Source organism: Molothrus ater, chromosome 1 (genome assembly GCF_012460135.2).
Source record: "Molothrus ater isolate BHLD 08-10-18 breed brown headed cowbird chromosome 1, BPBGC_Mater_1.1, whole genome shotgun sequence".
Lineage (NCBI taxonomy): Eukaryota > Metazoa > Chordata > Aves > Passeriformes > Icteridae > Molothrus > Molothrus ater.
Genome location: NC_050478.2, coordinates 83885987 through 83901594, shown reverse-complemented (window position 1 = coordinate 83901594; position 15608 = coordinate 83885987). Strand labels below are relative to the sequence as shown.

Below are 15608 nucleotides of genomic sequence, written 5' to 3'. Positions count from 1 at the left end.
TAAGCATATTACTTAAAATATTTGCCAAACATGACATGCTTAACTTTTCCTTTAAAAATTCAGCTTTTTTTAATTTGTCAAGGGCAGCAAGACTCAAATTTCATGACTTGTAGATTATCAAGACAATTAAAGTTGCACAAACAAGTCCCAGAGTGTAATGAGGATTGTATTTTAACTTGTTCCCCTTTCCATGCTCCAGGTGTTCTGTGTTTTCTAAAGCTTTGTTTTCAATCAAAGAGAGACGGCAACAGGTTGCAATGTAATCCCGTTTAAAACTTACAGTAGCAGAGGCAGTGTGTAGTGGCATGTTTACTTGCACAGAACACATTTTAGAAGTTCAATTTTTCATGTGTTTTAGAATTAATAATGTTTGTTACATTATTTTCACCTATGTCAAGATGTCCAAATTGTGGAACAGATCTATACATGTGTCTTCTGAAGCTATTTGTAAATATCCCCCTTAGCTAAGGGATTTCTGGGGGGGGGGGGGGGGAGCACATACTGTGTGGTCTGGTTTCATGTGTTACAGTGCATGTGTTTGCAGGTCTGCTTTTGAAGTCTGAACATTTATAGAAGAAATAGGTAATACTCTGTTTGGATGGCAGAACGCCAGCTTTGCAGCTTGACATTTTCCCACTTCCTTTTCAGATCCTTCTTTTCCTCTCTCAGTATTGTTGTACCGAAAAAGGATCCTGACAGTGTCACCTGACATGTGGCTCAGCCACTTTGAGACAAACCTTCAACATAATTTAGGAAACAGCTGTCTTTAAAAAAATTGATTTGCATATGGGGTAGAGGCAGTTCAATGCCTGTTGGTCAAGCAAGATCCATTTAATATTTTTCCCTAGTACTTTTCAAAGTAAAGATTTCTTACGCATTCACAATTTGTTTGGGATTTTTCTTTTATATCAGCTGACTGACAAGCAAACAAATCCACTGTTTCTAATATCATTCTACTTTTTTGCTGCAGTAAGTACATGGTACAGTATCAGTCTTGATGCTGTTATGTCAGTGGTCTGGATTAAGAACTGAAACCTATATGCTCAATGGTGGCCTTTAATGCTGAGCTGGGCTGTAGGAGTTCTGCCTTTTTGCAGTGTTGGTGGGGGAAGCAAGGTCCCTGCTGCTTTGGTACCCTCTTGGAAATGGAAGTGGTCCTAAGTGTGATGTTGTGTCATGTCTTGAGTGTTTGCTCTGCCCAAGTAGGAGCATCTACACTCTTTTCATAGTATATTAAATAAATATTCTTGTCCGAGAACTTGAATGTACAAGTATTTTTAGAGCTGGCATATATTCTGGAATTCCAGATTAATGAATAGAACATAGAAAAATACAACATGAAGAGCTTCAGCTCAGGGAGTTCTGACATGGTCTGAACTAGCTCCCAATACAGTCATATTAGTCACACAGTAAATAGGAAGATTAGATTATTAACATGAAATGGATTTTTACGTTCCGTGGCCACTATTTGCTTTGGTTTTTGTTATTCTTAAACTGAACTTTGTTATGCATTACTTTCTATTAAAGCCTGGCTGGCACTGACACTGGTTTAAAGCTTAAAAGAGTAAACCTGTATCCAGAAGCAACTTGCAGAACCACTGCAAATTAATGAAATTAATGTTTGGTGGTATGCCTTGATTATGTTGATGATAAAGATGTTTGGAACAGACTATAGCAATTTTTTGCTTCCAGTTAGAGGCAGCATTACTTGCTGACTTAAGCACATGCTTATTAGGAGACCTGAAGCTCTCTGTGATTGGCATGAGCAGAAATTGGGAAAGGATTAGACCTGGCTAAAATAATTCCTGTTTAGGTGTTCTCTGCCTTTTTCTCTTTAGTGTATTGTGTGTTAAACACTGCAGCTGAACTTTGAGCAGCCGTAGTTGTTACGTTGTTTTATGTGTGCACTTGCAGTTCACACCTGACCACCTTGCTCAGTGAGCGCAGCAGATTTGCCAGTTTCTGTTGAACATTAACTTGTGGTCCTTTGCTTTTCTCTGGGAGAGCTTTTGGTACAAGCACCTGCAGTTCTGAACCAATACTGCTTTCCAGAGCCTATAAAAATGGTGATTAGCTTCTTCCCAGGCATCTGAATCCCTTTAACACAAACTGGAAAAAGAGCATTCAAGTGGAGACTGAGATAGCCCTGCCAACTGTCCCCGTGTGAATAAGCCCTTTCTTGTGAAGGGTATTTCAAGTACGTGTTTCCTGCTGAATCACTGTTTTTACACAAGCAGATGCTTTATAACTCTTCAGCTTCTTCTTTCAAAAGAATGTCTTGTAAAGATTGGGGAGCAGAAGATAGTTCTGTAAAGTGAGGAGTCTTTAGAATAGGAAGGTTTAATGTGAACTAATGTGCAAAATTGAGTGCAGATGGAATAGTATTTTTTCCTATAAATAGTTTAATAACTGCTTTTGTGTAGGCATGCTAATAAACTTGCTTACTTTAACAAATAAGTATTTAATAGCTAAGCCATTATTTAGTTTATCACTTTTCAATGATTCTGCTAATTGGGCAAGTTTTGTTAAGGTACTAAATCCAAAGAGTGTGAGCTATGATGTCTTTCCTATGTTCCCCATAGGATACTTCAAAAATCAAATATAATAGAAAAGAACAAGCTGTCTTGCTGAACAATACTAGTATCCACTAATGTAAAGGAACAGATATGCTTCATAAACCTATTAAAAGCTACAGCCAGCCAGGATTTGGAATTTAATAACCAGCAAGTCTTAAATATTTCTGGAACAGTCCTTCCAGAAGCTGTAGTAAAGCCTCTAGGCTTGAAGAAGAAAAATGTGTCTAAACTATGTGGCTTTTTTGGAGAGGAAAAGGTAGGAGATGAAGAAACAAGCAAAACAATTATTTACCATCTTCAAAAACACCAAGAGGAAGTGAGAGCATGCTTACGAGGCAATGTCAGGTATTGTTATTTTCAAAATTTTTTCCTTCTCACTTTGCAAAAGATTCAGCAGTCACAAATGTTTAAAATTTTACAATGATAAGTTTTCTGCAGTGTGTAGCCTACAGTACTTGTACTCTGTCCAGTAGTGAGAGGCATAGCTGGGGCCCCACAGTAGTGATTTTACTTCCAGTCCTTCCATTCACACAGGGATGTCATTTGGAGGCCTTCCATAGAGGTGATAGGCTCCTGCATTTGTTCTTCTTTGTCCCTTCCCAAATGGTGCTTCTGGTTCTCCTCTCTCCCTCAAGGACCCTGGCAGTGCAGCCCCTGTTCCCCTTGGCTGCTCTGTGCTGCTGCTGTGTGATGCCACCAAATTTAACCTTGAATGTGTCTCAGTAGCAGGGCAAAGCTATCATGTAGATTTCCCTGTGCTACTGTGGAAGAGCTTTGCTATATGAATTGTGATGGCAAAATGCCCTATGCTACAGAAAACTCTAAGCCCAACAATATCTGTTGACTCTTGGACTTCAGGGGTTTTAACCTGGCCACCATGCCACTGCTGTTTCTCTTCTTGCTCCATACTTCTGGTGTTTTCTTTGCTGATGCGTATTTTGGAGCTCATTTTTTCTGTTTGTTTTTCTAGCAGGCAGCAAATACTGCCAACTTCAGTCCCAGATGTGAAGTTTATGGGCAATGCTTTTTATTGGTACTTGACATGTATTTTTTGAGATTGCCTAGCCACTTCTTATTCAGAATTTTAAAGCCAGGCATAAATAAGGTACATTTTGTCACCTTGCCTTTTAGTAGGAGTATTAGACATGCAATGCTATCACTTTCTGTGTGTATGTACTCATGAATGATTGACAGTTTCCATACAAATGTGTTTTGCCATGGGTCTGTGATGAAAGATTTATCTTCCTTTTATTAGTGCATTCACACAAAGTCTTCCTTTCCCAAGGTGCTCTCAGCTCTTGCTGGACTTGCTGCTTTTTATCACTGCAGTTTGCAGACAGAGCTGAGTTGAACCTTATGGTACCTCTAGCTCCACAGCCAGGTGGCTCCAGCAGCAGAAGGGAAATGGTGACAAGGTTGTTTTAGCCAATAGCTGTCCTTTCTTAAAAGCCTTTGGTCTCTCTTGGTTGGTGTTGGTAGGAAGTCTTGCCATTAGTGAGACAATGAATATGCTTTGGTTGTGGATTGGGTGAGCACTAGATTTCCTGCCTGTATGTAAAGACCAATGGCACCCACTGAAACTGGAGGGATCCAGGGCATCTGCCAAAATTTGCATCATACTGCAGTTGACTCTTGAGGTGGATGCTGTCCTCTACCTTGCTGGCTAGTCATTAATACATTAATTTTTAGAGTGACACTAAATGTCAGCATGGTGGAAACTTCCCTTCAAGCACACTGGAACAGTCCTGTGACCAAAAACCATAAGCCAGTGTAAATACAGGCAGATGTTCAAATGAGCATGGATGTAGGTGAAGTATTACAATGCCTAAGATTCATCCCAGAGAAATAATACTGTGTAGCACTTTTTTTCTCCACCACTGTTGTTATTACTTACTTTTAATATATTTTCTTCTGTATTTGCCTCAGGATAAACATGGGAGGTTGAGGTGATTTTGTTATTCATTCTGTAGCTAAGGAGGAGTGTGTTTAGTAACATTCGGTGCTGCTTCTGAAATGCTTCAGTTGTGGGATCTGACTGGGATGAGTTGGTTATCTGGTGTGTCAGAACTAACTCATGTTTTTGCAGAATCCAGCTGGTACTGAATTGAAAGTGTAGAATGAAAAACAAACATTGTTTGTATTTCGGAGACAATGCTGCCAGACATTCATGAATTCTGATGCTTTGTATAAATGTTGTTGTCATTGTCCAGCCTTAGGAAAAAACCTCCATTAGTGCCAAAATGATTTACACTGACTAATCTTACAGGGAGAGCGGAGGCCCTGCTTCCTGCCTAGCTCATTACAGTACCTTTGTCTTCTCTTGGAGAATGCTTCCATTTATATTTGGTGATGAATCTTGTTAGCATGGCTGCTAGGAGGGCACCCATAATAGCTGTGTAGAAGTTTAACTTCCCTCATTAGATTAGTTTCTAAACCTTTGGGCTGACAGAACTCTGGAAAAAAATTATGAAAAGAGAAGACAGTAGATTGGTGTTTAGTACAGATTGTTTCAGAGATCTGCAGTGAGTTGCAGGAGACACATGAACTGAACCGATTTAATTTAACTGGAAGACTCTGTGCATAATGTAATAAAGATTGAGTGAAAACAGTGAAATGAAACTGACCAAAAGATATTTAAACTGTAGCATATTCAAAGAAAATAAATCATAGGTAACTGATGGATTTTGTTTCATTTTTATTGTAATTTTTAATTTTTTTTTTATTTTTTATGTATCAACTTTTTAGTATCAGCTTGCAAATCATCAGTTTTTGACATATTTAAAATTATTTATGTTCCTCTAAAGCCACATGATATGAATAAAAAACATTGTAATATCTCATAGTTAATAAGCATGGTATTTTAAGCCTTTTTATAATCTCAGGATTCAGTGTGTCAATCTGTTGAATTTCTCTGACAAGACAGGATTCAGCTAATTCAATGCAGGGAAGGAGCCCACTGTCTTGTTTGTATAGGGTTTGCCTTGGGGCCTTTGTTCATTGGAAGTTTTACAAGGTGAGATGTAGAAAAACTTAAGAATTTTAAGTAAGCCTAAACCAAGAAGTACTACAATATTAAAAATTAATTTAAGCCTTTTTGTTTTTCCTGGCCTATGGAAGAATGGTAAAGTTATTACCAAATTTGCAATGACCTTCTTTCTGTGCTGGAGGAAGATGGTTGTTGGGGCAGAGCAGTTGCATTGGAAGAGCAAGTGGAGCTGGACTGGGAAGCTAGGTTCCTTGCTCAAGATAGACCATTAGATGCACCATACTCATCCCTCAGGGACTGAAGCTCTATGGGTGGATGACATCTGAAATAGTGCTTTGGGATTTTTTTTTTTTTTTTTTATACTGCAGATAGGTGTTCCTCCAGCTTCTCTTTCAAGATTTGTATCTGCTGTTACCATGGCACAGAAGGGAGTAAATTCACAAAGCATTAATTCAGGGTAATTAGAGGCTCCTCTCTTGTTATTGTTAAATTCTTGTCTAAGGCTTTAGGAGGGGAGGTGTAAATTGAGCATCTGGGTGATGAACTTCTCTTGCTTCTTTGCAGATCTGTCTCAGAAAGAGGGCATTTACTTCCATCACCCCTTATGTGTTACCTCCTTGAAAACAGGGTAGCTTAGTACTAGCATAAGTGTACAGCAGTGACTCTTTAGAAACTCACCACAAATCAAATAGAGAGAGTAACTGCAAAATCAATTGTAAAATCAAATATCCTTTTTAATTTGCTTTTGTCTTTAATATTAAAATATATGCATTTCCTGCTTCCACGGAAGAAGAGCAAATCAACTGTTCTTTTTGCATCCTTTGGCTGGGTAATGCAAGAGGCAGCATGGGATGTCCTCTCTCTCTCTGCTGGTGGGTGTGCACTTGGGGGCATCTGGTGGAAACTTCCTCCCTGTTCTGCAGCTATTGTGAAAACACAGCTCAGGGGAGCAGCACAATTTGGGGGTGTTCTGGTTCAGGGCAAATTTGGGAGAGAACCTCTGAAGGGGTTCCTCTAAAAAGCAGATTCAATCGGCCCCTACCGCATCTGGTTTGGGAAAAATCCTTAGAGAAAAAGTGGAAAAAAAACTTTATTTCACAGACAAAGCATTCACCAGCACAAAAACAAAACAACAAAAAAAATTGAACAATACTGGACAATAAAACCCCTTGCTGCTCCAAAAGAGATGACAAACTCTGAAAGCCCCCTTGGTGGGCTGCAGCTCGGCTCACTCAGTCTCTTCTCAGTCCCTCCGGCACTGGAAATGCCATGGCCCAGGCCCAGCCTGGTGGGCCACAGATTTGAGTTCCAGGTGCTCTTCTGGGTGTTCAGTCCAGAGCAGGTTTAAACAGGTCCAAAGAAAAGACAGAAACCACAGTCCAGGGAACTTCTTTGCCTCAGCTAGCTGAAACTAACTAAAGAAAAAAGCAAAGGAGAGCTCTATTCCTCTGTCTGTCCATCCATAGACAGCACACTCCAGGAGCAGGAATGTGGAGGAGTGAGTGCAGTGTCTGAAAACTCCGCAGTTTTTCTCTCCCCTTCTTGGAACCAGTCTGAAAGTGCAAAACTTTTATCCAGCATAACCTGAACAGACAATTGGGCATACAAGGATCATACACCAACTTAGGAGAGGGGATTCTCCTTGAGGAGCTGGTGTGGGTGCCAGGGGTGGGTACCTAAACCCGCTGGTCTGTTGGGAGTGTCTGCAGGAGGCCGATGTTCACATCATGGATTTGTTCACATTTGGCAGCTCTCCCAGCCGTGTGCCAGCTCCGTGAGGTGATGCCACCGGCGGCACAGACACTTTCTGTGCCACTGCCACCTCTGCAGAGGTGTTGGCTCACCCAGCCCCTCGCTGAGCAGGCAGCTGTGTGCGGGCAGCCGGCTGCCACAGCCACAGCCTGGCTGGTGACTCCTTGGGAGGGAGAGCTCCTTGAACGGGCTGAGAAAGGGCTCCTGGAGGGGAGCAGCTGCAAGGCCCTTCACGGGGATGATGTTGTTCCAGGCATTCCCTTTCTCGGGCTTGAGCTCACGGGTCTGATGCATCTGTTTGAAATGGTGTGCCTGGAGAAATTCAGATATCCGAGGGAAACCAGTGGCTCAGTATCTACCTCATGATGAGGTGTTTCTCCCAGGTATCAGAGCTGAGCTCATTTCTTGTGTTTATCTCACGTCTTCCATGAGGGAGTAAAAGTCTGTTATCCTATGGGTGGTGCACTCCTCCTCTGTAAGTGTATTTTCTTAGCAAATGGCACCATTCTATTGCTAAAGCAGTTAAATGTGATAGATTTCACTATTTTTAAAGTAATTTTATGTAGTTATTTTAAGGCTTGGGCACTTCTGGTCTCTGATCTTCCTCTGAGAGGAAGAGCCTACTGGGCAGCATTTTTCTTCCATTTGAGTTAGTGGTCCAAAATTGAGCTTAGTGATCTGAAATATCCTCTTCTAATTTAATCAATGAAAGGTAACAGTAAAATCATGGGATTAGCTCTTATGTTCTCTGGCATAACTGTATTGCCTTTATGTTTTCTTTTGTAATCTGACTAAATTTCTACTGTCAACATGTTAGAACAAAAGGATGGAAATTAGTAGTATCAACACAGACTCTTTTGATAGCTTCTGGATGACATTTTTAACATGGCTGAGTTGAATTCTTGCCTGTGCTACTACACCCTCTTTCTTCATGTTCTTGGATTTTGCATATTCCCTTTTAGGGGGAATGTTTTAAGTGTATTTAGCTTGATGTAAGAAGCTTTTGAACCTTTTAGTGAAGGTGTTATAGCCAAATGTCAAAACATGGCTGTGGGCACTTAAAATAGTCCAGTACTAATGAGCTAAGAAAGTTGATTTTTTATGTATCCTGGCTTTTTATCATGCTATAACAATGACAGTAGTTCAGTAAAAACAGTGTCTCTGCAACATCAGAATATTAACTTTGAATTCTGACACCTTATCCAAAATCAAATTCTAAGTTCAAAAGGCAGCTTGATATATGAAGGGGAAGAATATGTTTAGAGATGGAAACAATCCATATTCACTGCAGCTATACTGTTATATATTTTGAAAATAATCTTTTAAGAAGTATCTCTAATTTTTGAGATAAAGTACAATGTCACTATGCAAGGTCAGCTATAATGGAAAGAGAACTGACTTTCAGTATCTGATTACATGGAAAGCTCTAGGGCTTTAATCTGGTTTCATGACTCTGTGTTCAAATCTGAAATAAATCTATTCTGCTTATTCAGACTTTTAAGAGTATCATCTGTCAGAAACCGATTGCCATTTATCTGCGGCACATGGAATTTTTGAAATCACTGTGAATCTTGAGGGGAGACTATTTTATTTTATGAATCCCTCTGCTTTGGTAAAAGCAGACAGATTTCTCGAGAGAACAGTGTTAACTGTGCCTCTGTGCTTTCTGAAGATGATGGGGGAGAATGGACCCCATTTTCTATGAAACTAATTTCTAAGAGTGTGGTAGCAGTGGTGTGATCAAGTAGGAGCAGATGCAGTGTCAGAAACTACTCGCTGAATTGATATTGATTAGACTTCATCTTTGCAAGATACTTTTTAACAGCCTTACTTCACATGAACACATAACAATTTTGGAATCAGATTTTTTTTTTCTTTTTTTTTCAAAATGAAATCCATTTAACCAGATAAAGTTCTGATTTTCCCCTATCCCTGTTAAAAGCACACTGAACTGATTTTTGTTCTGTCTCGAACCACCCATGCACCTTTGATTTTCCTTGTGATGCAGGTGATTTTTAATAGCTGACACAGTGCAGCCCTTTTGTCTGCAAACAATTCTGAGAGATGTATATCTGAGTTTTCGATTTTTGGTTTCCTCTGACCTTCAAAGTTATATTTTCGGTCTCTGTCAAAGTACTGAGAGGGTGGAGAACAGGCAGTACAGCTCTTAGTTTCCTTCCATTGTTTGTCCTAACCATTGGTTTCTGTCTCTTCTTTCCTGTGCCTCAGGTGAAGAAAAGTATAAGTTAATTTACTTTTTTATGAGCTTCATCTTTAAAGCAGAGCTTTTATCATCTTAAAAAATTTATACAGAAATTCACTTTACAAAATATAAAAATTATTAAATAAAAAAACAACCAAGCAATGTCTATCTCTGTAACATTCTAGGGGTGAGAAATAGAAGGAGGGTGAGGTAAGACTTGTTTGCAATAGTGGAATCTGGCGTATTTCTGATACTGCAGTTCTCCTGCAAGCTTCTGGTGCTCCTAAAGGCTTCTGGTGCTTTAGGATTCCTTCATTCAGCTACTTTGTGCTCCTCCTTTTTACTTGTTAGTTGGTCTTAATTAGAGGAAGAATTACAAATGCTAAACAAAAGTTGTGCTTGTGCTTAAAGATTAAATGGATTTTAAAAGTTGGCTGACAGTACTATAGCAAATTTAGGTTAAGCAGTCTGAACAAGAATAGAATTTGTGTTTTTAGTATCCTGTTCTGCGCATTAAAACAATTTTCTGGAGCTTAAGTAATAAAAAAATGGGATTGTCACATAAAGACATAACACATTGTACAGCTGAGAGGAAAATGCCCTGTTCAAGTTATAGCTTAAACATGATCTTCCTTAGAAATGTCTTTCTTAATCTGTATATAAAATAAATGTTGGTTCTGCCAGATGACTGGGAAGTCGAGGACTGCAGATTTTATGGTTTTTCTAGCATAGGAACGTATCTCTTCTAGTTGAGACAAACAAATTGCAATGGAATGCACTCATGGGCTATATCAGCAAGTATACCTTAACTCAGTTATGTCAAAAAGAACATATACTGTGGTGCATCAAAAAAAAAAAAAAGGTGTAACTAAAAATACTTGGCTAATAAATTTCTGTGGTTTTGGGTGAATGTGAAAAGTAGGGTTTCTTAGTGGCAGAGTTATGTTTTTTTAAGTATCAACATGATTTTCTATGTTTAAAAAATTATTTAAGATTCATGAATGAAGTCAGACTTCAGATACCAAGAAGACTGTAAAATGGTACAGGCTTTGATTACAGGAATTTTCTGGCTCTTTCTGTAAGCTCTGCATCTCTGCAGAGTATCCTGCCTGTATTTAAAGCCAGACCTTGCTGAAAGAATGTGATTGACTGTGGGCTGGCTGGCAGGGTCCTTGTTGGGGGCATGGTTATTTCTCACTCCTTTTGGAAGTTACATGGACTAAGAAATAGTCCACAGGCTATTTCTGTGCTGTGGGGTTGCCTGGACTCTTAGGCACAGGTGGGAACGAGGGGTTGCAAACTGTAGCAGGTGATGATGGCAGCAGCAGACCTGGCTCCCATGTGCTGGTAACTAACCATCAGTGACTCAGGCATCCATAAGCTGCTCAGAATAACTGGACTGCAGAAATCATGGCAGGATGACGACAAGTGTGTGTGCTTCTTTACATGAGCATGCAGAAGCAGCCATGGGCTCTCCACCCCACAGCCCACAGCCCCTTCTGTGTAGAAGCTGGGAAATACTCATTGGGGTTGGCCACTGTGCCTGTGTAGAGCAGGGCAAGAGTTAGAAGCACTCATTCAGTGAACCAGCTTCTACATGGATTTGAACAAATAACTGTAGATGTCTGCCTACATTTTCCCCATCAGTAAAACGAGGATATTGCTATTGCAGAACTTCTGTCAAATAATGAGACCTGCTTAGTAGTGTGCATGGTCTTTTTGAAGACGAAGTCTCACTTCAGCGTTGTTCATGGTATTGAGAGCCAGTTCTGGAGAGATGAAGTCAAGACTGAAATGAGAACATATGTGAGATTGTGTCCTAATGTGTTGGGTAAACCATAGGGTATTACTTTGATATGATGGGTAGCCTTTCTGTAAATTGACTTGACTTGTTTGTGTGCAGCCTGTGACATGGAAGTGATGAGAGATGATGCAGCTTCTAAATACCATAAATGTGCTTTGATTGATGGTGCATAATTCTTGACTCACAGGAGGGAGGAGGTCAGTGAATTAAGCTGAAGGGTACTTGAAGCTTTGTGCATGTGGGGATTGAAATTAAAGTTGGGAGCAGTGACCAGACTTGCCAGATGACATTGGAACATTTACTAAAAAAAAAAAAAAAAAAAAAAAAAAAAAAAAAGGCATTAAATGTGGGATAAAGAGATAAGTTAAAAACACTTGAGGCATAAGTGAAAAGCCATGGAGTTTCTTTAAGATGGTTTTAGTATGTAGCTGAAATGAAACTATTGAAAGAGATCTAATTTGTTTTCATTATTGTAGGAGACAAGATGTCTACTAATACAGTATTTATGTTTGTGGTAATATCTTTCTACCATTGTGTATCTCTATAAACTTTCTGTTTAAGAAAACGACTAAACAAAGCAAAAGAAAAAATCGTCTCAACCTTTCCTCCCTATGGCAATAGTGCAGAGATTTTTGGGCCAGGATACATGTCTCCTGCTGTGTTATGCTGGTGAAATACAAAACAGGGAGATCCCTTTCTGAAGAGCAAGTTTAGAGATGAATCTTTCAGACTGTTGGCTCCAAGGCAAACTGAGACGATCAGAGAAATTTGCTGAAGGCATGGCTGGGGTGAATGCCTCCTTTCTTACAGCAAGGGTGTTTGAGTGAGAAGACTTGGTATCTCTGTGCTGATGACTTTTCCCTGAAAAGAGATGTTCTCATACCATTTGCATTCCCCAGGGTCTAGTGTCTCCCAGGGGTTTGGAGGTACAGCTGCGCTGGCACTCTTCCTAATGTACTTGTAACAGCAAAAAACCACTTTCTCTGAAGGAAGTTTATTCTGGTTTGACAAGTGAAATGAAATGCAGCAATAAAAGCATTCTTAGACACTTATACTGGGCTAGAAATACAGATATTTTAACAGGAAAAGTAGTAGAAATGTGGAGTCATTTCTATTGAACTGGTTGTTCACAATCTTTCCTTGTATTTGAGGCAAATGTGCAGACCTAAACAAATGCATTTTATTGGAAGCATGTGGAAGACAGTCTTCTAGTGCATCCTCAGATTCAAGGGGCCAACAGTCAGACTCACTAATGAGGGCAGAATTGGGAGATGTTGTTGACAGAGTGGACACTAGAGAGGTTAATAGGGTAGAAAAAAACATAAGTAGCTCTCAATGAAATGGTACCCTACTGTGGTGAAAGAGGAAGACAGTAAGAATCTGAAATCCATTTGAGTCAAGTATAAAAGAACGTGTTGCTCTTCAGCAAGATAACTCAAAATTAGTTCATTGCAATTTGAAAGGAAGCCCATGTGGAGTGTCTCCTTTGGAGAACTGTTGAAGATGGAGGAAACTTTGAAGTGGTTTCCAGTGCTTTACATGGTGCAGAAGCTCTTGGTGCAGGTCTTTCCTGTTTTGAGACCATATCTTGGTGTTTTATTCATTTTATGGTTAGAGTTAAGTGTGTTTAGGTGCTTAAACACGTCAGAAAAGAGAAATAACCTTCATTTATTTTTCACTACTCAAGATTAAAAATACTTTTAGGTAACTATACATTCTGATGCTGCAGCTGCCTTGGCTTGTGCTTTAGGTTGTAAATTTGTCAAATAAGGAAGCAAAGTCTGTGCTTGTTTGTTTGTTTGCTTTTGTAGTCAGATGGTCTTCAAGTCCATCTAAGAAGAGATTGAAGAACATCAGTGAAAATATGTTTTTGAATTTGAAAATGCTTTTGAATTTTTTAAAGGGGAGTAAAATAGCAAAAGATAATATTGTAGTATTGCATTATTTATTATGCCTGTAGCTTTGAAAAAAATCTTGTGATGTTAAGGCTGTCCCAAAATGAACTAGAACAGTACATTTCTGTAACTCTGATCTCTTACTTTGTCTATAAAGCAGATATAGCAAGCTTGAGACTTGTTTTAAGCTCACGTAATAAGAGGAGGGGATAAAACCCCTCAAATTTCATAGCTTAATCAAATAAGCAAATCCTGTAGAAAAAACCCCAACTCTGTTGTAATTTGATGTCAGTTCTGCACTAAAATCTTTTACCACAGTGCACCATTGTAACAATGAGCTTCAGTCATCACTGTCTTTCAGCTCACCTGACTGTGATAAGCAGCACAGTATTTATTTCTGCCTTTATGTAAACATTATGCTGCAACTGGTTCATGACAGCACTTCAGCAAGCTGTGTCATGTGAGGATACTTGAGAAATGCATCAAAGGAGCTGACATTCTTGCATTGAGGTTGAAAAAGGTTGCAGCACTTCTCTTAAAGCCAAGAAGCTTCAAGGGGGAGATCAATCTGAATTTGTTATGTTTTCTAAGTCTCTTTGTTCCTATTAAAAAGGACAAGATTCTGTCAAGCTAGTTGCATTTTCAGCTAAAAAAAACCCCGAGTTAAATGGGGCAAACCAGCTAAACAAAAAAAAAAACCCTTTCAAAATATAGCATGAGATGTAGCTAAATTTGGAGTTCTTAACAGCAAGCAGCTGCTTAAGTAATTAAAGTATATAAGGTGCTACTGACCAAAGCAATTAGTATGTAATTTCATTAATGGCGTTAGGATTGCAGTAACAATATTTAAGTCTTTCTGTCCAAATCAAGATTGCAGGCAGTTTGTGCCATGTCCAAGATGAGGCTGGGAGCAGTGTGATGTTAGGGTGTGTTACAGCACCACTGTCTGAGTGGATCTGTAACTGCGCAGGAGTGGCTGTGCCTTGGTAACCCTTCTGATTAACATACCTTGCTTGAGAATTTGCATGTGCATGCACTTCTACATTTTTATAAGCTAGGATGGCAGTAAGTTTATATTTCAAACAAGGCTTCGTGGGGGCTGCTAATTTTTTTGTTTATCTTTGTAATTAATTTGTGAGCTTGCTGGTGTTCAAGGGCAAAAGGGAGTTACTGTTTTTGTGTATGTTTTTGTGGTTTGTCCTTAAGTGGTTGAAAAATCTTGGAGAGCTCAGGCATAGTAGAGTGTTCCAAGTCCCTCTGAAATCTGAAGTACTGCAGATGATAGGTTTTTAAGTTGCAAGGTCGGCAACTCAAAGACAATTGGGTGATGAGCCCAGTGACTACAGCTTCTAGGCTCCAGAATAACCATAAATATTCTTCAGAAAGATGACAATGAGTTTTAGAGCCTAGGCAGAAAAAATGCACATCAGAGGGAGAATGTGGAATACACTAAAGTCGAAATAAAGGTCACCTCTAAGGCTAGGGTAGCATCACTGATGAGTCACTCGGTCAGAGAACTGAGGCTGGGAAGGCTTGCCGCTGGGACACCCGTGGGTATTATTCCTATGGTGGCTAACCTGGAGGTGCTGACTTCATTAAAAAGCCACTGAGAGAAGTCCTTCAGAGCCTTCAGGCTTTACAGCAACACTTCTGGCCTACCTTGAGTTCTGTCCTGTTGACTCATTGCCTCTTTCTAGGTCTGAGCCTTTCTAGGTCTGTAAATATGTGGGCGTGCTTTTGGCGGAGCAAACCAGTCTTCTCTGCTTTTCTGTGCTGTATTTCAGATGCGAAACAGAGTGAGGCGAGCAGGTTGTGTCACCTCTTGAGAACACTGACCCTGTGTCCACAGGTTTTTGGGGCATCTCTCCTAAGAGGGGTGGTGGGGTGAGTTAAAGCTGTGCAGTGTGGGACATTGGCTCCCTGCAAGCTCGTTTGAGTGTGCCGGTGACATCCTTGTCACGTGGGGTAAGAGAAGTGGAGACAACCTCATAAGAAGTGATGGACTGTTAACAGAGTACCCTTAAGGGAAAATATCTTGTGTTCTGTTTCCAGCCTTGTTCTGTGGACGTGCAAGGAGGTGAGTCTAGGCAGGGGATTGGGCTCCATGAATGCCAACTAGATGGAGAAGAGCAGCAGGCTGATTTCCCAAAATCACAGGGTATGCCCTGTATACCTGACCTGGGAATGCGCACAGCTTGGGAAATCAGGCATGTGGATCTCAGAAGGAAAATGGGCATAATGGAAAAGTTTGTTTTGACTTACGCAGAGCTGTGATGAGTCTTCTGCATAGCACACCTGCAGATTTCCCCTCTGAGTGAGCCTGATCTTGACTGATTTTCACCAGTGCAGCTTACTGAGGGATATAAATCCTGAACAACCAGGCTTTGTCTAG

At 40.0% G+C, this 15608-nt stretch overlaps 1 protein-coding gene across 2 annotated transcripts in view; it reads left to right on the top strand.

The window, feature by feature from the left end:
• Positions 1 to 15608, top strand: part of GRB10 (growth factor receptor bound protein 10) — a 145446-nt gene that overhangs the window by 62220 nt on the left and 67618 nt on the right. The window lies entirely within an intron of this gene.